Raw genomic sequence first — 23,685 nt, forward strand, 5'->3', positions numbered from 1 at the left:
TGCAAAGGTTAATGACAATGCTTATAAAATTGACCTTTCAGGTGAATATGGAGTTGCAGCCACGTTTAATGTCGCTGACCTGCAACCTTATTATGACCCTGACGAATTACTCCCAAGTTTAAAGGCAAACTTTTCCAAAGATGGGGAGGATGATAGCCATACGGGTGGAGATTCAAATTTCATAGTTGTTAACAATGATGGCCAGGAGCTTAACAAGTCGGGTCAGTGGGTTAACCTGATCCACATGGAGGATCCATAACCTACCAGCTAGTTTGCACCACCTACCCACGTTCTTTGATTTTCACAAGCAATTTTATTTCTGCATTATTTTAATTTGTTTCCTATTTCAGTTATTTTAATTTCCTAAATGGTAGTAGTGGTGTACTCATGTTCTAGTTCTTGTTTTTCTTTTTCCTATGTAATCCGTATGCAGTTTGAATGAAAGACATCAGAAAATATTTCAACAAAAACTTTTGTTCTTTCTCTTTGAGATAGATCGTCCACTGCTAGCGTAATTTTGGCAGATTAAGTGGTGACTGTGGAACCCTATCCGGGTCATGTGGTGATTTTCTGTATCGTGATTTAATAGGGTCGCCCTACGGTTAGTTTTCGGGTGGTGTTAGAGTTACCGTTGCATTAATTCAATTACAACGTTCAATTTTAAGTCTCTGGATATCAGCTGTCTTGTACTTTCAACACCAACATCAGTCACTGGGATGCCTTGCTTCTCTTCTCCTTGTTACGTACCTCAGTTTGTTTTCTTTTACGTAAGTCTTTCTTCTTTCAACTGATCTTCTAATTTCTCATCTTCCTCTTCCTCTCCTCCTTATCTTTTCTTTCTTTCACAACCTCCTTTAATTTTCCTAAGATCCAAAGTTACAAGTCGTTCCCCACCCTCAACTTGTGAGGGAATGTTAAACCATTGGCGTTCTTCCACCAGGTTGGATCTCAGTGGTGACGGGATGTATGGAGTGACCGGCTAGGATTGCGATGGTGGCAAACATGATATTTTTGGAGTGTATACATGTGTAATTTTATGAAAATCTCCGTTCATTTCATCAAACATAATAATATGTTGATTAAACTGTATTAATAATTTTTAAAACTGCCATGAATATGTTCCAACAATTTGCCTTTTTATGCTCAAGTTATCAGAAGAAATGTACTTAGAATAAAGTGAAAATCATCTATTATAGTAAAGGGTAAAACAATCATCAATAGTAATATAGATACATGTTCTAAAATTTTTTTATAAATAATTGAGTTTTTATTTGAGAGCTACTATAATCTTAGCCCTAAAATCATCATATCACAACTATTCCATAAATTATACTACAGGCATGAGACTATTGTACAAGATAACAATAATAATTAATAATTAATAATAATAATAATAATAATAAAATAAACATTATTCAAAACTGGGAGGTGAAAGTGAAATCAATGATGTTGACCATCTGATCTAATCTTGATAATCTGGGAAGCAACAATCTTGGAGAGCTCATTAATGGCATCTTGAACTTGAAAATCATCATCTGGATCTGGTGTTTCCCTTGGCACTGACCATTCCTCAGATTGTGAACAGTACTCCCTGGCCGCAACCCTTGTCTTTTTGGATTTCATCGCCACTTTCTCCAAATCTGTTTTTGTTAATGCTCTTGGCAACTGCATAATGTATCACTTTTCCATCAAAAACTATGTCCTCCAATTGTTATAAATGTTGACAACAAAACGACACAAATCTAAGGCTTGGATAATTGTATGAATGCCCCCCCCCCTATTACTAATTACTAGAAATCCTACTATACTATTAAAACAAATTAGTTTTGTGCCACATGCCCCTTGCCTATTGGACGATTGTCTTTCCTTCCAAAATTATCTTTCACTTCTTTATTTTTCTTACTAATTAAATAAATCAAAAATAAATTTTATTCCTAATAACTAAAATACTTAATGTATTCATTTAAGTCAATATACCGGTTTCTAATTTTAGATTTTAACTATTTTTTATTTTGAGAGTTGCATATAATTTGTAACTAACAATCACTTAAAATATGAACAAATTCATCAATAAATGTAGATTGTTTTCTTTTTTTTTAATGTTCACATCTAATTAGTTAAAATTGGACCAAATTCATCAATAAATGTAATTTCATTTAAGTTTTTCGTTCAAATTATCATCAAAGTTTATGGTAATTAGATTTTATTTATTTATTATGAACAATAATTTTGTTTTACATATGTCATTATTAACAAATATCTCGGTCATTCTTTTTAATTCGTAATAAATATAGTTGAAAATTAATTTTTCAACCTACTCAATATTATATAAAATACACTATATACTACAATATATTGATTTGGTCAAACAAATTAAGCAATCATAATGATTCTTTCAAAAGAGGAAACTTAATTTATGCAAAATAAAATCCAAACAAACTTTTCATAATTTATTGAATTATTATTTATATAGAAAAAACATAATTTATGCTAACCATAGAAACTTAGTCTTCCCTTAAAATACTTTTGCCATAAACTTTCACACATAAACTTCAAGCCTATATATTAAATACTTGAGCTTACAAAATATGTCACTCTTAAATTGTCACTCCTAATACTTGGTGGGTTATTAACTCGGAGATTCAATAATTTGGAAGTGTTGATAACATTTTAAGTTGAATGATATTATAAGTTTGAAGGTATGTACGATTTGTTTGTAAAATACGCTACTTTGTATAATCGATATAACTATACGTCATTCTATTTAACTTATTGTTCTCTGCATGATATAAGATTTCTAAATTTTTCACATGTTAATCGTATTTTTTTTATTCTATATTTTAGATGTCTTCAAGTTCCAAAAGACGCACTAATTCTCAAACATCATCTTCCAATAAAAGGAATAATACAAATGGTTAGTGAGTTTAATAATTTAAGGTTACTCTCTAAATACTAAGTTATAATAATAATAATTTTGTTTGCACAAAGTGCAGTGTCATCGTCTAGACAACCATTGCGTATCATATCCAACGGTAATAATTTTTTAATAAACCATCAATTGATTTAAAATGTTAATATTTTATGACTGTATTTTTTTATTAGATCTAAAATTTTATGAGATATACGGCAAGTAACATGAAGTTTGAGGACCATTCAAAGTATAGCTCGAGCCACAGTAGGACCTGGTAACCAAATGTGTGTTCTTACTAATGTAAGATTTCTTGAAATTCATATTTACAGTTTTATTTTTATATGTTGAGAGCTCCCTCTATTCATATTTACAGTTTAAGGACGATTTTGAGACTAGCTCTAGCCATGGTAGGACTGGGTCACCAAAGTTCCACCTACTCCTTCCAAGATTCAATAGACATGTTGAAGGTTTTGAGAAATACGAAAATATTGTTGATTTATTTCCTTATCGAAATTATCATGCTAATTATTCCGATTACATTCATTGATAATTCTTACTAATTTGCTTTTTAATAGTTCAATGTATCTAACATTACTTTATTTTTAATAATTTTAGTTTATGACGGCCCAAATTGGTAGATTGGCTAATTGCATAGAAAAAGTATTTGATGTAGAGTAAGTTGGTTGTGTTTGTTTTGGTCATTACTAATGTATTTTAGTTATTAATTTTCTATCATTTTTTATTTTATGTAGCTTAGATAATTCATATAAATTAATTCATTTTTATATGAACAACAATCTTTATTTTTTCTGTGTTAAAATTTTTGAATCTTATATTGAAAGTTTTAACAATTATTTATTGAACTTTCAAAAAATGGAATGTTTTTTTATAATAATATTTACAATTATTTATTTCTGTTTTAAAATTCAAAATTGGCCATTATTACAACAATCTTATTTTAGTTTTTAGTAGTATTCAATCTCAACAAACTTTTCATCTTTTATATTTTACCAAATTTTAATTAGCATAAATGACATATTTAATATATATGGGAAATTTTAAATAATTTACTTTTGAGTATACTTGAAAGTTAATAAGTTTTGTATTAAAAACGCATTAATTTATTTGACCAAGTTAATATATGATATATTACTTATTTCAAATTTATATTTAAAAAATCTTAAATATTTACTATAATTGCTTATTTATTTTAAAACATTCATCATCTTTAATTTTTATGATACATTCTAATCATTTATACATTTATTTATTTATATTTTTAAGAACCGAATTTGACCACTCTTTTTTAGTTTTAATATTCTCCAATCTAAATAAACTTTAAATCTTTTATATTTTGACCAATTTTTTATTAGACATAAATGCCAAGAATTACCGATTCGTCTAAATTATTTCGTTCAAATTAAAAAATAAACTAATAAACTAAATAGAAAATAAAAAACTTTCCATATTTTATATTTGACCAATTTTTCATCAGGTATAAATGTCAAGATTAATGTATAAAATTGAAAAAAGAATTATCTAATGAATTTACTGTTAAATAAGTTAATGATGCTAAAGTCTTGACAATAATTTCGTGATAATTAAAAAAATGAATAGTATATTGTTTAGTTAGTAAATTTCTAAAAAAATGAAAGTTTTTTATAATAATATTTACATTTATTTATTTTTGTTTTTAAAAACCGAAATTGACCACTCTTGCAACAATCTTTTGAAGTTTTTAATAGTTTTCAATGTCAACAAACTTGCCATCTTTTATATTTGACCAAATTTTTTATTAGTATAAATGGCAAATTTAATGTAAATTAAAATTTTAGTCTCCAATCTCAATAAACTTTCCATATTTTATATTTGAACAATTTTAATTAGGCATAAATGTCAAGAATTACCAATTTGTCTAATTTATTCAGGCTAAATTAAAAAATAAACTAATAAAGTAAACAGAAAATAAAACTTTCCATCTTTTATAGTTGACCAATTTTTAATTAGGCATAAATGTCAAGATTAATGTATAAAATTGAAAAAAAGAATTATCTAATGAAATTTATTGTTAAATAAGGTAATGATGCTAAAGTGTTGACAATAATTTCGTGATAATTAAAAAAATTAATAGTATATTGTTTAGCTACTGAATTTCCAAGAAAAATGGAAATTTTTTTATAATAATATTCACATTTATTTATTTATGTTTTTACAAAACCGAAATTGACAACTTTCGCAACAATCTTTTGTAGTTTTTAATAGTATTCAATGTCATTAAACTAAAAAAGTTAATATGTTTTGTATTAAATGACAAATTTAATGTATTAAAACTTTCCATCTTTTATAATTGACCAAATTTTAATTAGCATAAGTGACAAATTTAATGTATACTGTAAATTTAAATAATTTACTTTTGATTATACTAAAGAGTTAATATGTTTTGTATAAAATACCCATTAATCTATTTGACCAATTTAATATGTTGTTAATTACTTATTTCAAATTTATTTTTAAAAATCTTAGATATTCACTATAATTGCTTATTAATGCTAAATAATCATCATCTTTAATTTTAATGATACATTCCAATCATTTACACATTTATTTATTTCTGTTTTCAATAACCGAATTTAACAACTCTTTTGTACTTTTTAATAGTCTTCAATCTCAACAAAGTTTTCATCTTTTATATTTGAACAATTTTTAATTACGCATAAATGTCCAGATTAATGTATACAATTGAAAGAATAGTTATATAATGAAATTGATTTAAATAATGTAATGATGTTAAAGAGTTTGAAACATAATTTACTTTAGATTGCAGTCACTTTAATAGAACTTTAATTAGGGAATGACTTCTATGTAATAAAATTAAAATTAACCGGTTTAATTTTAATTATCTCTATATTAGTTTAGTTAGACTTAATTAGTGAAATTAGTATAATAAATCTTTATTACTTCGATTTAACTTAATACATTTAACTAAAAGGTCTTTGAATCTAAATAAAACAAAAGTTTAATTACAAAATAATTTATAATAAAATATATCTTATTTATTTATTAATGTTGAAATGAAACTCATAATATCTTAAAAACTTTAGTTGTATATTAATCAGGCTGCTATGGTTTATTTTGTTTTTTAGATTGTGAAGCGAAATTACTTTTTTTGTTTGTGAAATGTCGAAGAAGTTAATGGTGGGCTAATATGATTATAACATGTTCATATCTTCATTTGGTTTTATAGTTTAGGTGTATAGTAAGTTTGTGTAAGTATTACCTTTTTATTTATACAATCTAAATGTTTAATATTTTGGTTACAAATTTATGTTAAATATTTTTGTTGGTTAATATGTTAGTTATGAAATTTTATGGTTGTCTATATATATATTGTTGTTGATATGCTTTCAACCCATTTGTAACATGGGCTACTATTCTAGAAATATATTGGTGGGTTAGATACTTTTACATAAATGAATTTCTGATCATCTATGTGGATTCAAGTATAGTAAGTTGTGTTATTGTTGTTTCCTGTGTAATATTTCTAATTATCGTGTATTTAATATATTTATGAACATCAAATATAAATAACCTAATTGGTTTCCTGGTTTTCTAATTTATCTGTTTTTTGTATTAAAATCATTCATTAAGTCAACAAAATTCAAACATCATGATCTATAAAATTCTGTTTTTATATTTATGTTCATCTTTTTCATATGCTAACCATATTATATTGTATTACAGATGTATTCAAAATTAAAGAAAACATAATTTTTGGTCAATCAACGCTTTCCAATAAAAAGATTTCAAACGGTTAGTCAGTTTAATATTTTTTAGTTACCCTTTAAATTTTTTTAAGTATGCATATTTTTTGTAAACGTGCAGCTTCAACGCCAAGAGAACACTTATTAACATTTTGAACGGTAACATTTTGTTTTAAACGCGTTAATACACTAAAGTATAATTTTTTTATTAACTAAAATATAGTAAATAAAAATTAATATGTTATTACCTAAAAATTTGGCACTTGTAACAGAAATTTATAAACGATTTTTGATATTTTTATTATTAACTACATTATACATTTTTAATAAACGAATTTTTAATAACATTAGTGTATGTTTACATATTTCTTTTTTCTATTTTCTGTTTTAGAATTGATAGGAAACATAATTTCCAGTTATCCATACTATTTTATTTTCTCAAAACCAATTAAAATATATGTTTTAATTAAGATGTATATACGAATAAATTTATGTTAATTAGAGGCGCAAAGATATTTCACCATTATTTTTTTACTTATATCTGGTTTACTCAATTTATATTGTTTCCATACCTCAACAAAATTAACAAATTTAGTTGTGCTCCATATAAAAAAATCAATTTTTTGGTTTTTAATTAAGACCATACTAATTATATTTTTATATTTTAATTAGAACTAAAATTTTAAAAAACACATTATGCTAAATAAATCAGAAAAACCAAAATTATTTTGACTCATAGATTGGTTCTAAAAGTCGATGTGCCAATAATGTTACTAAAGAATATGGATTAAAATAACGGTTTGTGTAATGGAACTAGATTGCGAGTAATTAATTTGGGTATGCGTTTTGTTGAAGTAAAAGTTATTTCAGGTACTAACGCTGATTATCGCACTTATATAATTCGTTATGGTGTAACACCTTCAGATAAGAAACTTTCGTTTAAATTGAAGAGAATGTAGTTTTTTTCCAGTTGTAGTCTGTTTTGCAATGACCATTAATAAAAGTCAAGGTCAATCTCTAACAAGAGTTGACATATATCTCAGAGACCCGGTGTTTACAAGAGCGAAGAGTGATGTCAAAATTCTTATATTAAAAAAGGAAGACAAAGTTACAAATAAAGAATCAATATTGTTTATAAGGAAGTTTTTTTTAATAGCTTACGTATTTTACATTTTTAACTTTTGATTATATTTTCACTGTAATTTGAATGTTATTTTGGTTTATCTTTGTATTTCACAATCATTTGTTTTCGTACAAATATTATTTACAACTTAAAGTATATTGTCGTCCTGAATAACATATAACAACTTATGTTGTCCTTTCAAATGACACGTGTTAGTTTGAAAATTTCAATATTTCCACCCGTGTCGTACACGGGTTAATAACCTAGTATAACATAAAATAAAGTACTTGAATGTGATCTAAAAACATTCTGCCCTCCAATTACAAAGCTGTTAACATAAGGTTAATTTCTGCAAACTTTATAACCTATTAGGCTGAATATTAAGACTATTTACCAATTGGGAGCTCATCCGACCTCTCAAATGACCTACCTTTTTCATACTAATTTTCTATCGTATCACAAGTCCACTGGTGCAAATTTCATAACTTTTTATCAACAACCCGTGTTAATAATTTCTTTTGTCAAAATATGTATTACACTTGAGCGACTTTTAACCTGTTTTGACTTGTTTCCCTTTTGATTATATTTTTTTTAGTTTCATTTGACCCAGTAATAAAGAGAGCAAAAACCACATCTATCCACTTAACACTAAATGGATTAAAATTCCCACTATTAAGTTAGAAGTGAATGCAGGACGAGCTAAGCAGAGCCAAGCCTCATTTAGAGCTCTATATCTAAAGCTCGAGCTCAGCTCGTTTATTTTATAATTATTTAAATAATATACTCACATATTTTTATAATTTCTTTCAATTATACTTATAATAAATCTAGTTTTTCTATAAAACATAATAATGTAATATATACATTAATATAAAAAAGGATCCTTTAGGCTTGCGAGCCAGCTCGAGCTATATATGTAAAGCTCGGGCTCGAGGTCATTAATTATTGAGCCTCAATAAAAGCTCGAGCTCAAGTTTGTTTAGGCTCAGCTCGAATTGAGTTTTTAAACAGCCAATCTTGAGTAGCTCACAAGCGGCTCAGCTAGGCTTCATCCCTACCACAAACGTGTGTGTAAGAAAGAGAGAGAGAGAACTCACATGTGATGAATTGCCGTTCTTTTCATCATCTAGAAGATCTTTGATGGGTAAATAGGCTGCTTGCTTGCAAAGCTCTAAAAGATCTGAGCCAGTAAAACCTTCACACAGTGCAGCTATGGAGTCATAATCAATCTCATCCTCTACTCTCTCACCCTTCAGAATCACCTTCAGAATGGCAGCCCTTTCTTTACGGTCAGGTATCCCAATCTCAAATGCCTGTGGAAGTCGTCTTAGTATTGCTTCATCAAGCTCTGAAGGACGATTAGTTGCAGCAAGTACCATCACTCTAGCATTCTCTACATAAACCAAATATTCACAAATTTGATATTTATATTTTTCAAAAGAATAATGCAAAAGCATAGGCCACCCAAGTATTTGAAGTTTTCGTCAAGTCCACTTAACTCGAGGTGTTCATTATTCGGTTTGAAGCAAACTAAACTGAACCAAAACTGGAAAAAACCCGAACCAGATTCTTAATCGGTATAACCGAATAACCAAATTCAATTAACGGTTAACCCAATCCTGAATTCAGGTTATTTGGTTGACTCCGTACATAACCTATTAATATTACCAAAATACTAGTACTAGGTCCAATTCGACGGTTTGGACCTACTGGTAGTATTGGGTTAGTGTATTGATGATATTAATCGGTTACATATGGGTTAACTAAATAACCTGAATTCAAGATTTTGTGTAACTGTTAACCAAAACAGAACTGTATATCCAGTTACTGTTACAACCCGAACTGAATAAGAATCTAGTTCAGCTTGGTATTCACTGTTACAACTCGAACTGAATAAAAATCTGGTTCAGTTTGGTTTTCAGTTTTAATTGGTTTCAAACTGAATGATGAACCACCCTAACTCAAAGGCTTTCAAAACATAATTCAGTAAAGTCGAGTGCTACTTTTGTCATTTTACAACTTCAAAGAAAATAAAAACTTTAATCTTGAGAGCATTTTGTCATTTTATACCAAATTTTTACCGGAACTGACATAACGAAACCAAATTGATACTTAACCCTTCTTTGTATACATTATCCCTTTTTCTAACTATAAAACTCAAGTTTGTATTCTGTTTACGGTTGGGTTTGTGGCCAAAATGCCAAATAGGTTCTAAAAGACCAGACCAGTAAGCCGTACCATTCTAGATTAAAAGGTTTTTAATCACATCATTTTTAATTTTCTGACTATGGTCTCCTGATCCAGTTTTGACCTATGAACGATGCACGCAAAAGTTAATAAATTAAAAACTTACCGGTCTGTGGTAAAACCATCCCATAAAGCCATAAACTCGGTTTTCATATTGGTCAATGCTTCATGGTCTGAACTTCGGCGCTGACCAAGAAAACTATCCACCTCGTCAATGAAAATTATTGCAGGCTGGAGTTTGTGTGCCAAACTAAACACAGCAGTAACTGCCAAAAATCAACCATCATTATGAGTTATACTTTGTAAAAAGAAAGCTTAAATATCTAAAAGTAATTAGCTAAAATCAAACAGAAGCATTTAGTAACCAGTGAAAGAATGGTTACAGAAGCAGTAGATAGTTGTTAACTAGAAGTAAAAAAATTGATTCACTTACAGTTACATGGGTCAACCTGTGTTGGTCTTTATGTCCAACCGGTCAAATGGTCAAAACTAAATAACATGCTGCTAACATCTTGTAGAATTATTGAATCGAACAAGTCAAACATTTCAAAATTACCAAAAGGAGCTTGATTCAAGTTTAGATTGACTTGCCCACTTTATAAGACTCCTCCATAAATCACAAACAAAATATAATAATATAATATAACAATAATCTAGAGTTTTTAAAAAAGTGATAGAAAAGGCTAAATGCGTTTAAAAAACTTACCCATGAATGATTTTCAACATTTATAATGCGTTCAACCCATTTGACCCATCCGTTCTTTTCCTAAATGATTCGAGACAAAATATAGCCCGGCCCATTCATAAGAGAAAGGACCAAAATTACCACGTCTACCAATCATCTTCATAACACATATATAACCGAAAAACCCAAACATGAACAATTTACACAGTTGAAAAACATAATAATTCAAACACTAACCGAGTTTTTGAGCATCTCCAAACCATTTGCTCATCAAATCTGATATTCTGACGTTGATAAAAACAGCCCCCGATTCTTTTGCAATAGCTTTTGCAAGCATAGTCTTCCCGGTGCCAGGTGGGCCATACAACAAAACACCTTTTTGGGGGCCAAGCAGCTTCCCTTGAAAAAAAAGCTCGGGCCTACGCAGAGGCAATATGACCAATTCAAATAGTGATTGCTTGATGGATTCCAGGCCTCCAATGGAGTTAAATTCCACATCAATATGATCGGGATTGATCACATTGCACGCAATCACATCCTGTTTGTTATGCATCAAATAATAATCAAAAGGCAAACTGCATAAACAGAAAGAAACCCTAACATACTTGTTGATATGGATTAAGAATATTGAATAGCCAGCAAACCGAAATCGTAGTTGTTAGAAAGATGAAATAGTATTATATGTATGGTTATGACCTACCTCGTAGGGATTGGTATGAATAAGAGGACGGCCTAAGCGCTTGGAGATTTCCTTCTTGTTTTCCATGGCTTTCTTGGAAGCTTCTCGATTAGGATCCAGATGCTTCAGTCCCTCGCCGCATAAAGTAAAAGTTCCTGCAAAAACTTCGTCTCCCTCATCTCTCCCAACCTTCGATTACTATTATTATTATTATTATTATTATTATTGTGTAGTTTCTTTCGTCTTCTACTATTCCAGTTTTATATATGTATGTGTTGGTCCGATCTACGTTTTCGTGTGCTGCTGTTTACGCTTGCTTGGATTCCACACCACGAAATTACCATAAATACAAATACTCCCTCCGTCTCATTATAAGTTTTTCTTTTGCAACTTTGACCGTAAATATTGTATCCATGGCGCTGACTAGATGTTAACTATACGTCTGTACACCTGATGAAGTCCCCTGTTAAAACCACCTAAACTTGTTGTGGTTCTGGTGAACAGGGGCTTCAACGACATATCTTTTTTTCAAAGATGTAAAATAACACTATAAATTACAAAAAAAAATAAACTTTTAAATATAAGATAAAAATCATATACCGGTTTTATAAAAAACTAATATAAATTATTGACTATATAAAATAACTCAAGTTTTATACTAGTTTTATAAAACAACCGAACAATACAAATTACAATAAACATAATATACAAAAAGTCAAAAGAAAACGGAAAAAAACTAATAAAGGCAAAATCCAAAAAAAAAAAATTAGGTCAAAGTGTCGAACAAGTCTTTTCCATCCATCCACATCCAACAAGTTGTTAAAAAATACACATAAGGATTTTATGTTTTTCTTCTTTTTTTTTTTTCAATTGTCTCTAACGGTCAAGGGGGTTTCCCCATTTTCCAAAGCCTAAACGGGCCATGAGCGGGCTAGCGCCCGACTGTTAGCACTGTTGACTGGAGGCCGTTATGGTGTTTGCAAGTGGCGCAGTCGCGGCGGGGGATAGTGCCCTTGTTCACATGTCCACAACAAGCCATCTTAGCGCTCAAAGGTCAATTGCCCTTGGCGCTCTATTTTGTAATGATTTGACAGATGAGATTGCTGCAAAATTTGCTAAGCGGGTTGGGCTACACTCGGTCTATTGTGAGAATGTAGTGTGGCTAGTCTTTACATGAAAACGTGTTTTCGCATTCGGTTTGGTTTGACGCATTCATTGAAACTGAAACGTTCGGTTATTGCATTTTCTTAGCTGGCCTGGTTTAAACTACTCTATGGCCACCAGCGTACAAGGTTGTCCATAGAATATAGGAGGTTGGTCGTAGATTATTCTAACTGATATGCAATCCTTCACACCTGTTGAGCACTCCACAAATACATGTATGGCGTGTTCTAAACATATGTTAACAACTTCCTTGAAAAAGTGTCCATACAAAGCAACTATTACATTCAAATTCAACAAAAGTGTCACAAAATAAATATTAAAATTTCATTACCATTATAAGGAGAATTTACACATTCTATAATTTACATTGTCAGCTAATCCTTTTGTTTCTACTTCTTTTTATATAAAGTTAATAATTTGTCCATTTAGGACTTTATTCAATCATTCAACACGCCAACATCTATGAATTATCTGCGTATGACTTAAACTTGTTTAACTACATCAAAGAAATCGTATATAGATTTCCCCTCTTTATTTACTTGAAATATTCATTTAAAGGCATTCAACGAATTCAACAACATATTCTAATTAAGTGTTATTAAACGTACCCTCCTCTCCTTCATATTTACTAAACATACTCCCTCCCTCAATTTTTGCATTAATACGATTTAAACCTTTTTGTTTTTCCTTTACTGTTTAGTTATCTTTTATTATCATTATTATTTTAGAAAGCTTTTTTTATTCTTTAAAAAGTTATTCTTTTCCTTTTTTTCATATTATAAAACATTTTTTTGTTTTGTTTAACGACAAAAAAATTTATTAATGTAAAATACATTTTTTTGTCTAAAAAGAAAAAAAATTGTATTTCAGGTAAGGAATATAAATCACTCACCTTCACCCGTTTGATAGATTGAATCTTTATGTTTTCTCACCGATTAGTTGACTCTCAAAAGTAAAACACATATTGGATATTCGAGGCCTTTTAGGGATATTATCATAATACTTCCATCAAGTTCAAATTACTTGTTCATATAAATATCAGGCCCAACATCGATTAACAACTCATTTTCTCCCATTTTGACCCGTTTATCCAACTTTCGCTCTTAACACCCAAAGGCTTGATATACGGTTTGAATCATTTCCTATATATAATCAATTAGGAATCATTTTAACTACCTTTAGCCAAAAACTCCGAATTTTCATGCATTGCTTGGAGACTTAAGTCCCTAGACAAAAGTCCTTAAAGCAATAATTAAATCCCATGTAAAAATATGATACTCTTTATATTTTGTTGATACACCCTATGATTTGTTTTTACCTAATCGGATTAGCATTTGAATTTCGAATTTAATCTTCGTATCGAACTCAAATTTGTAACTTTTGATATTATTCAACATGAATAACCGAGTTGCATTTATAGTTATTCAGTTTATTTGACTCAATCCGAATGGCATTTTGAATTCTAAATCATAATTGGCAATTCGAACTAACTTAAAAAGAAAAAATCAATAATTAAATAGCTCTAAAACCCATTCCCTTGAACACCCACAGAACCATAATTATCCAAGTCTATTCTTATTCTTAAAAGCGGATGCGAAAGAGTCAAAGACCAGTGATGCCACATGATATTTTTTTTGCAACATATTCTACAAAATAACAAGACGAGAAGCATATATTCCACCAACCACCAATGAAAACAAAAGAGGAAAAATATCTATTTCTGTTTGTGGTTCAAGAGATGCTCTACTTTATCTAAGAACAACACAATCTTTCAGAAAATAAAAGTATATTCTAGCTGTAAGGAAACGAGCTTGATCCTAGAAATAAACTTGTTCAATAATTGCCCCCCTCTTCCGAAATTCATTTATCGAGCTCAAGTAGGCTCGCAAGCCTAAACAAAACCTATTAACCTATTATTTACACACTTTTATTTAATATAGTAAATATATATACATAATAGTTATTAATATATACAATACTAGCTTTTGAACCCGTGTATTTACACCGGATTTGTCAAATAATAAAACTAAAAAATATCCATTACTTAAAAGAAATGAACATAATTATAGGTAAAAAGAAGATAAAATATATAGTATAAACAATAAGAAGTCTAAAATCTCAAATTTACAAATTTAATTTTTTAATGTACAACATTTGCAAAAAAATGTTTTGACCAATTACCCGTTGATAACTATGATAAATGAGATGAGAGATTAGAGAAATTATAATCTATTTCTCAAAATTGTTTTCTCCCATGACCCATGGATATGTAGGATAAATAAGATGTGAAATTAGAGAATTGGAGATGAAATTATAACCCATTTGCCAAAATTGTTTTGGCCCATGACCAATGGATAGTTAAAATAAATGAGATGATAAATTAGAGAATTAGAAAGGAAATTATAACCCATTTGTCAATATGGTTTTGCTCTATAACCCATGGATAGATAGGATGAATGAAAAGAGATATTAGGCCTAGAATGAATGTGGGATTACCACATCATCCTCATTATTTTCTTTTATGAATATAGTTAGATTGCTAAAAAATAACTAAACACTGCATAATATGTTATATATAAAAATTATATTATAAACATAATTTAAAATAATTATAAACATACATAAGTTAATTAATAAATAGTAATGAGTCGAACTTGAACTTGAGCTTTTGAAAATCCAACTAGATACAACTAAAGTTCGAGCACTCGAGTCGAGGCCATGCTCATCTTGGATCGTTTACAACCCTAATTCTAGCCATTGTTCAGAACAATGATAGTAATAGTTGTGATTGTCTATTGAAATGATAAGCTTACTAGTTTTGATACATCAAGCAGTATCGAGTGTTTTTAGTATGTCAAAAGGGAGCTAAATTCATTTCTAATCAAATTAAACTTGAATTGGAAGACCTACCAAGAAAGATAATCTGCGGTTTAAGTCACAAATCCATGCTTCCATCTTTTACAGTATTATCATCCAATATTGATCCTGCAGAGTGATACCGGTTTCTAATAACTAAATTTCAATCAAATTTTCACAAGTTCAGATTACTTTCATCATCAATATAAAAGATGAAATTTGCAAAATGAGGTCACCAGATGAACAAGCGAATACTCAATCGAGAAAACCTGTTTTCTAAAACATAGCATTCTGAACACGCCTCAAATCCCTTCCTTTAAGCGTCCTACCAGCTCCTTTGAACACCGAAAACGTGACGTAGGATCTCCGAACAATCTCATGAGGCGGAACCATCTTCCTCCGCCACGTCATCAGCCTCTTCATCAAACCGCCGTAAAGTCTTATTCTTCGGCTACACCGGCACCGACTGGTGACAGTGCTCCAACGAACGCCTAAGAGACAACCGGCGAATTGCGAGGGACTGATGGCAGGCTTTCGGCGGACCAAGGGGTGGTGGTCGTCGGATAAGGCGGCGTAGAGATCGGGGCGGTGAAGCGGAGGTGAGGTGGAGACGTTGTACGGTGAGGGAATATCAGAGGAAGAGGACCAGAGGACGTCGGTCTCGTCGAAGTCGATACTGGTGGTACGGTGAGATGAGTGAGGAGTTAGAAGGTCGGAGTAGAAGGTGAGGATTTGGCCATAGGATAGGATTACAAGGAGAGTCGTCGGTAGTCGAAAGATGTGGTTGTGAAGAAACACGGATCCAATCCCCGGGTATGGGTCCTGGATCCAATGAGTCCAGAGGGTAAAATACGATAACTACTAACACAGTATGAGCACAACTTCCCAAAGTCCAATGACCGGAACCTGCAAAACAAACACCGTGAGTCTCGTTACAGGAATGACAAGAGGGGGGTCTTCCTGTAACCACCATCCGGCGTGAGAATCAGTAACATTCGTAAAGAAGAAAGTACTGAAGTATACAGACTAAGTATACTTAGAGTATAAGTGAGTCAGAATGAATGTGAATGAATGAATACCCCATGCAGGTTGACAAGGTATTTATAGCCGAAGGATGTAGGAAGGTGATTGGGCTAGCTGTCCTTTTCTAGAAGATCTTGGTAACCACCTGGACGCGTGTCCCTTTGTGACAGGTTGAGCTATACGTCCCATGTGCATGGGCATAACAACCTGGACACACGTTGCCTGATGATAGGACGGGTCATACCCTGGCCATGTGCACGGTTATAACAACCTAGCCAGGTGTCTTTTGCTCATTGTTTGGCGAGTCACGTATCCTTCAAGTAACAATCCTGGATACTCTTCTAGAGGATAGTTAGTTCATGACAGCTGTCCAGTTGGCATTGCCTTCCGGTCATTTTGGCAAACAGATGTCCTATCTTGCGGATGACTTCTGAGGGTGCCTGGATGCTTCCGTGCGTGGTGTGAGGACGTTCTTCCTCTACCGAGTTATGCGGTTGATCCATATGTCCTGCGGGTGGTGTATGAGAGGTTTCTCTATGACCCACGGGTGGTACTTAAGGGTATTTGGGTCTTTTTGGTACCCTACCTCTATAAGTCCCCCCAGTCCAGTGTTTCTTCCGCGTGAAGTCTTTATGCGGGTGAAATTTTGGACTTAATGTATTTTGGGGGGTTTTTGAATTTTGAGGTTTGGTAGAAAATATCTTCTGTTGGTGTAGATAATCATGAAAAAAGGACAAGTTGACCACTCGCAGGCGCTGTGAACAGCTGATGGAACGTTTTTTACGGCTGTCACTATACCCGACTGTGCAACTTTTTCTCTTTTTTGAATTTCCCGCGTGACGTGGCGGTTGTTGATTAGGTGATGACTTTCTTTCTCCACTGTTCATATCCCATCGCATTAATTGCGATGGGTATAAATAGTGAGAGATATCTTCAAATCGAAGTTTTTATCGCCTTTGATTCCTGATTACCTTCTTTCTTTCTCTGATAAAATACTGAACTTCTCGTACATTCTCTTGCTATTTCACCAAATCATACTGTGATGTCGAACGTTCAGACTGAGGTTGAAATAGAAGTTTTATAGGATCGTTCTGAATACGAGAAGCTGCTTGAGACCTACGGCATTCCACCGGAATGGGAACCAGAATTTCCTTCTCCCGGCTCTATAGCCAGCCTGCCACCGCCTGGAAAAATGGCTGTCTATTCCGATTAATTCGTCTATGGGAATTTCCGTTTTCCCATAACGAACTTTTTTATGAAGCAGCTGACTGCATATGGGATCCATTTATGCCAATTGCATCCTCGTGCTGTAATGCGAATTCGTCATTACGAATTCGTATGTGCAGCACATGATATGCTACCACATCTTGACCGATTTCCGGTCTTTTATCGCTTCGCCAACCGTGACGGTTGGTTTACGTGCCAAGGCTTTTCCGATAGGAGCCTTGGTTACGAAGTCGAGAAGGGGTCCGCTAACTGGCGCAATAAGTTCTTTTGGATCTCTAGGATGTGGTGCCTGTTGCCATGGTCCGTCGTCCGGTTAATTCTGCACTTCCGGAAGTTGTCACGGCCGCTCACGAGGGTCGTGACTGGTAGCGCACTCTAATGGCGGAGCCAACGTCAATGCGAGCACTACATGAGGAGGCTCTAGTGTGGGCAGGCATGAGCCGTCTATGGCCAACTGAATTCATGGAACCTGTTTTCATTGATTTGAATGAATGTAAATTATCTTTTTTGCCCCTTCTCTTCCTCGAATCTTTTTATGATTGATTTTTTATCTTTTTAGGTCGGGGTTCTATGCTTAACGCTCTTTTTGAGGATAGGGGTTGTGTCCGGAAAAGTATCTGTGATGCAGGGGACAAACCTATCCTTAAGAAAACTAAGGCCCGATTTCTTTTTCCGACGAAAGTGCAGGCTGAACCTGTAATTTCGGACGCCACCTTTCAAACATGTGCGTATGTTCTAAACCCTCCTCCGCTTAATGCCATTACTTCTGATGGGATGATCGCCATTCTATCATCAAGCGATGATGACGACGATGCCTCTGATTTTTCCGCCTCTCAAGAGGAGAGGAATTCTGATGACGATGCCCCCGAATTTTCCTCTGTCTCTCATTTATTGACAGAGTTGGAGAATAAGAGAGCTTTTTCGTCCTTTCAAGCGGGTGACGCGGGTACAAAAACCGCGGATGCTGGAGAGGGGTCTTCGAAGAAGAAAAGAAAAACCCAAAGTCCCAAGAAGCCTCAATATAGTCTTGCGGAACGTATGGATATAGTAGAAGGTACGTATTTCACTTTCCGTATTGTATTGTTTTTGAAGTGTTAGCTAAGTATAGCTTTTTTTTTGCAGATCCATCGATCTTTGGGGATGATGTATCTGAGAGGTTACCCACTCCAACTCCCAAATATGATAAACCACCATCTCCTCCGCCTGAGAAGACAACAGAATAAAAACCACCCACTCATCCGATTGATGCTTCGGTGGAGGAACCCAACATCCAATCTGGTACTGATAGTCGTTTTGACTATCTTTTTCAGACTGGAGTGCCACTAGTTTCCAGGAGAACAACCTTGCCATGAATGCGGAGGTTTTCAGGACTGAGGAGTCTCCCCCTCGTCCTCCTCCACAATTTACCTCCACCTCCTCACCTTTTACTACGGGTGCAGGAGGACATTTTCAATCTGGACCATCTGTCCAGGAAACTGGAGGGAGTTCGATGCAAGGTGCCCCTCTGCGTCGCGAATCGTCAAGTTCGCGTTACTACGAGGATGCGAATCTAGGGGATAACTTTGACCTATTTGTCCCGCCTTGGGATATTATTAATGGGTCTCGGTTTACCGACCCTAAGGTTTGCATGAGCTTCGTCAAGCACTGCGTGCCACCTGCTGAAATGGTGCACCAGCGTGACCGTTCCCGCCACGACCTTCACACGGACTTATCTTTTTCCCTGGCTAACACCTTAGCCTGTAGCCAGGAAATCCTACATGAATGGCGTACTATGGGTGGGAAACTGGGTGAAACCTCTCGAGCTCTTGAAGCTGCGAAGAAAGAGGCTGAAGATCATCGTCTGGCAGCTAAGACCGCCCAGTGGTAACAGGCGGACGTGGAAGCCGCCCTTAAGGGTGAACAGGACCGAAGTGCTGCCGCCGCCCGTCAATGGAAGGAAGCTTGTGAAAAACAGAACTCCCTTCTTGAGGCTGCCCGGGCTATGGCACGGAAGGAAAATGATGATTTGGAACGGGCTCAAGAAGTGAACTCGGCTTTGGAAAATCAAGTGACCCTTCAAGGCACTCGAATCCAAGATCTTGAAGCGGAACTGAAGCTGCAGAAGGAGCAGATTGAGCTTAGAGATAAAAGTGCTGCTGAGGTTCAAGCTGCTTATGACTCCCTTTTGCAAGCTCGCGAAGAAGCGAAGACCCGTGCCACCTCAGCCTTAAATGAAAGACAACAGGCGATTGCGGAATCTGAAGAGCTCTGGGCACGAGCTGAACGCGTGGAGCAAGACCGTCAGTGGTTCCTCACTCGGGGACTTGATTCAGTAAGCTTTCCTCATCTGTTGTCTATTATACGTGTCTTGATACTAAATAACTTATGTTTTTATGTTTCCAGGTCATCCGCCATATTAAGAGTAGTCCAGAGCTTATTGACAGCTTTACTGACCTGATGACTGCCTCAACTCAGCTTGCCTCAACTCAGCTTGGATGGATGAAAGGTTTTAATGAAGGGATGACCTATGCTCAAACGAATGTTTCTCCAGAAACTCATCCGCTTCATGGCCTTGACGTCAAGCAGGAATATAATATGCGGATTAAGGACCCTGACAGCCTGGTGTTTACGCTGTAAAATAAGCTTCCGGAATTTGCTGCGGCCAGTGATGTTGTGCAACAACTGAAGGAGTACCTTAACGATGAATCTGAGGATGTCTCATCTGAGGACACTCCACCAACTCCTCCGGAAGATGTTGTGGTCCCGAACCAATAGGATTCGATAAGTTAGGTTTTTAAACCATTGTAATTATTATTTCTCGTATTGTAATTATTTATTTTATGTAATGGAAAAGAACCTTTTATCTTTGAGAATATCTATATGATTTGTGAAAAATATCCTTGGAAGATATTTTTGAAATTCAAAATTTCTACAAGTTGGATAATTTTGATGACGTGGCGGGGAGAGAGACTTCTTAGGGACAACTGAAAAGACGTGTATGACGTTCTTGACAGCATGTTCGCACTTTCTTGAATCTCCCGCCTGACGTGTCAATCATCTGGCGGTCCGCGGTTTCTCTTTTCTCTGGCACTCTATCAGTCTCATTAATTGCTATGAGTATAAATAGATCATTCGTGATTTCCATTTTACTCTTATCTCTTTCAAAGCTCTTTCGCTCTCAAATCTTCAAAATTTGAACTTTCTGAGATTTCTTTGTATTTCTTGTTACCAATCTTATTTCGATGGCTGGAGATAAAAAAGGTGCTCCTGCCATTCATGAGGTTATCGTGAATCTCAAGGAGAAAGATTATGACAACGTTGTTAACGTGTATGGTCTGGCATCTGAATGGGATCCGGAGCGTCCGACGAGTGGTTCTATCGCTACCAGTCTGCTTCCGAGGAAGATGTCCGTATATATTGACCATTTTATAACGGGGAATTTCCGGATCCCGGTGACTAGGTTCGTCCAGTCGGTCTTGACAACCTACGGGATTCGCCTATCACAAATCCATCCCTTCGGGATGCTGAGAATTCGACATTTCGAATTCTATTGCCAAACTCGTAATTTCGAACCATCGGTTGGCATGTTCGCCGTTTTCTACAAAATGACCTTCCACGACGGATGGTATAGTTTTGCTTCTACCGTGAAGAAAGTTGTAGGTACGGAATAGATCCGTAGCCTTCATGGCTGGAAGCCAAAATTTTTCTGGATCCGGGAGGATGTTGTGCCTTTCGCAATGGTTCATCGCAAGGCGGAGGATGCCATGCCAGTGGTTCCGGCCGCTGCTCATGAGGGTCTACCATGGTTTTTGACCTTGACCGCCACGCCGACTCCTATGCGCCCCATCCATGAGGGGGCGATGGTGAGTGCAAAGATGAGCCGCTTATTGCCGTTCCCTGACTTGGAGCCGTATTATGAGAAGACCAACAAGAGTGAGTTTGGTGTTACTCCTATTCTCTCATTAATAAATGTCCGATTTCTAACTTTTATTATTGTTTGTACAGGTGAGGGTTCCGCCTTCGATACTTTGTTGGAACATGAAGGGGGCATGATGGTTCGTTTCCCGATCGATCCAAGGGACGTGCCCTTTTTAGAACGCACTAGAGTTAACTTCCTATTCCCCACCGCTTTTCGTTCGGAACCAGTAGTTTCCGAAGCGATGTACGCCAAAGTTGAGGACTATGTTCAAGAGTCTATTCAAAAAGGTGAGGGCATTTTACAACCTCGACCTGTGACTGCTATTACTTCCAGCGGGGTGATTGTACTCTTTTCGTCTAGTGAAGAGTCGTCACTCTGCGGAGGAAGTTCTTCTACTAACGCAGTGCATTCGACTGTAGTTCTGACCCGTCAGAAAGCCACTACCAGTCAAGCGGCGGACCATGACGATGTTGATGCTACCGCGGAGGGTAATCGTCCCGCATCTGATGACGTCGCCACTGAGGGTGATCATCAAACTGCTGATGCAGGTGCTTCCAAGGCAGCCGGAAAACGCAAAGCCCAACCTGCTAAGGTTGCCCCGCCGAAGAAATCGTAAAAGCGGACGCCTGCTGCTGACTTGGAGGCGCGCCTCCATAAGCTTGACTCGGAAGACCCTTCCTTGGGTAAGTTTGATATTCTTCTAACTTATCAATTGTTATGGATCAAATGAGTATCTGATCCATTATTGACATTTTTCGGTGGCTCTGAATGATTTTTCTGGGAGTGTTTCAGGTTTAAAGAGTTCAACTCCTCTTCCGCCGCCGCCATCTCCGCCTCCCAACACTGCCAACGATTCAATCTTTGTAGCTGATGACTCTCCTTTGAAGAATAAGGAAGTTGACGATATTGATCACATCAGTATGTCACCTTCCTTCGACGTTCATCACTTCAGGGATCAAGGGGGTGTGAGTATGTTTGCTCATGGGCCTTGAACTTCTCTGGCCCCTCAGGAGGAAGATCCTACTCCACATCATCCACGTTGGTCTTTACGCCGAGATTCAACGTTCCGTGACGTGGACGTATGCTTCGAGTATTTGTAGGAGAGTCTTCCTCCCGCTGAAAAGGAGCGACGTCATCGCAGTATTCGCCAAGAGTTATTAAACTCAAACTCTTATCACTTGGCGAATACTATTTCCACCTGTCGGGAAATAACTCGGGATTGGTTAGCGATGAACGAGGAATGGGACGAGCTGGCGGCCTCAGCGTCCGATGCTAAGGAGGAAGCCTTTAAGGCTACAAACGAGGCCAGAGAGAGCCGCCAAGCGCTGGAAGCTGAGAGGACCGCTCATTCTGCCACCGAGGAAGCCAAGGCTGTTCTCCAAAAACAATTGGATGAACAAGCCGAATTGGTGAGGACTCTCCAGGCTGAGTCGGCAGCAAAAGACAAGCGCTTGGCTGACCTTGCTGCTAAGATCCGAGAGCAGGCCTTAGAATGTGTCGGCCATAAGATGGAGCTTGTCCGGGCGAAGGCGGACAAAAAATGGCTGCTAGCGGATGGCATTCCCACGGTATGAATCCTGTCTTGATGTAAATAATCTAAGTGTTTGTAATTTCTTATATTTTATTATTTACACAGGTCATCGCCGATGTCCAGGCGAGTGATGAGCTTGGTAACTGTGTTGATATCCTCCTGAAAGCATCTAAGCAAGCTGGTCGTCAACTAGGCTTCGAGGAAGGCTACAAATTTGGTTCAACATATAAGCTTCCGGAAGAATATGTGTTGACTGGCTAGGATACTACTGCCGTCCTTATCCAGAAAAAAAAAAGATTTGATACCTTAAAGTTTTCTTTGGCGGAGCAGATATCTGAGCTTGCGGATAAGGAGGATAGCATCGAGCAAATAAAGGGCCTTCTTGACCTTGGGGAGGAAGAAGAAGACTCAGATGATGCGGAAGGCGATAACACGGAGCATAAAGATGCAGCGTTGTAAATATATTTTTTCCTTCCTTGTAATTTGAACTTTTTGTAATCCCTTTTGATCAGTGATAAGAAGTCTTTGTTGTCCGGTACACTTTGTTTATTTTTATAACATAAGTGTTTGTAGGATCTTC

At 35.1% G+C, this 23,685-nt stretch overlaps 1 pseudogene across 1 annotated transcript; it reads right to left on the reverse strand.

The window, feature by feature from the left end:
- Positions 1-1,390: 1,390 nt before the first annotated feature.
- LOC143597256 (uncharacterized) lies at positions 1,391-11,588 on the reverse strand (annotated as a pseudogene). The gene is made up of 5 exons (XR_013146860.1): positions 11,428-11,588; positions 10,965-11,265; positions 10,145-10,308; positions 8,893-9,186; positions 1,391-1,665 (listed from the first exon to the last, which is right to left on the reverse strand). The product of XR_013146860.1 is annotated as an uncharacterized LOC143597256 (transcript).
- Between the last annotated feature and the right edge of the window lie 12,097 nt (positions 11,589-23,685).

The sequence above is a fragment of the Bidens hawaiensis genome, unplaced genomic scaffold (genome assembly GCF_021521415.1).
Source record: "Bidens hawaiensis isolate Kalapana, Puna unplaced genomic scaffold, B.hawaiensis_p1.1 tig00048041_1, whole genome shotgun sequence".
NCBI lineage: Eukaryota > Viridiplantae > Streptophyta > Magnoliopsida > Asterales > Asteraceae > Bidens > Bidens hawaiensis.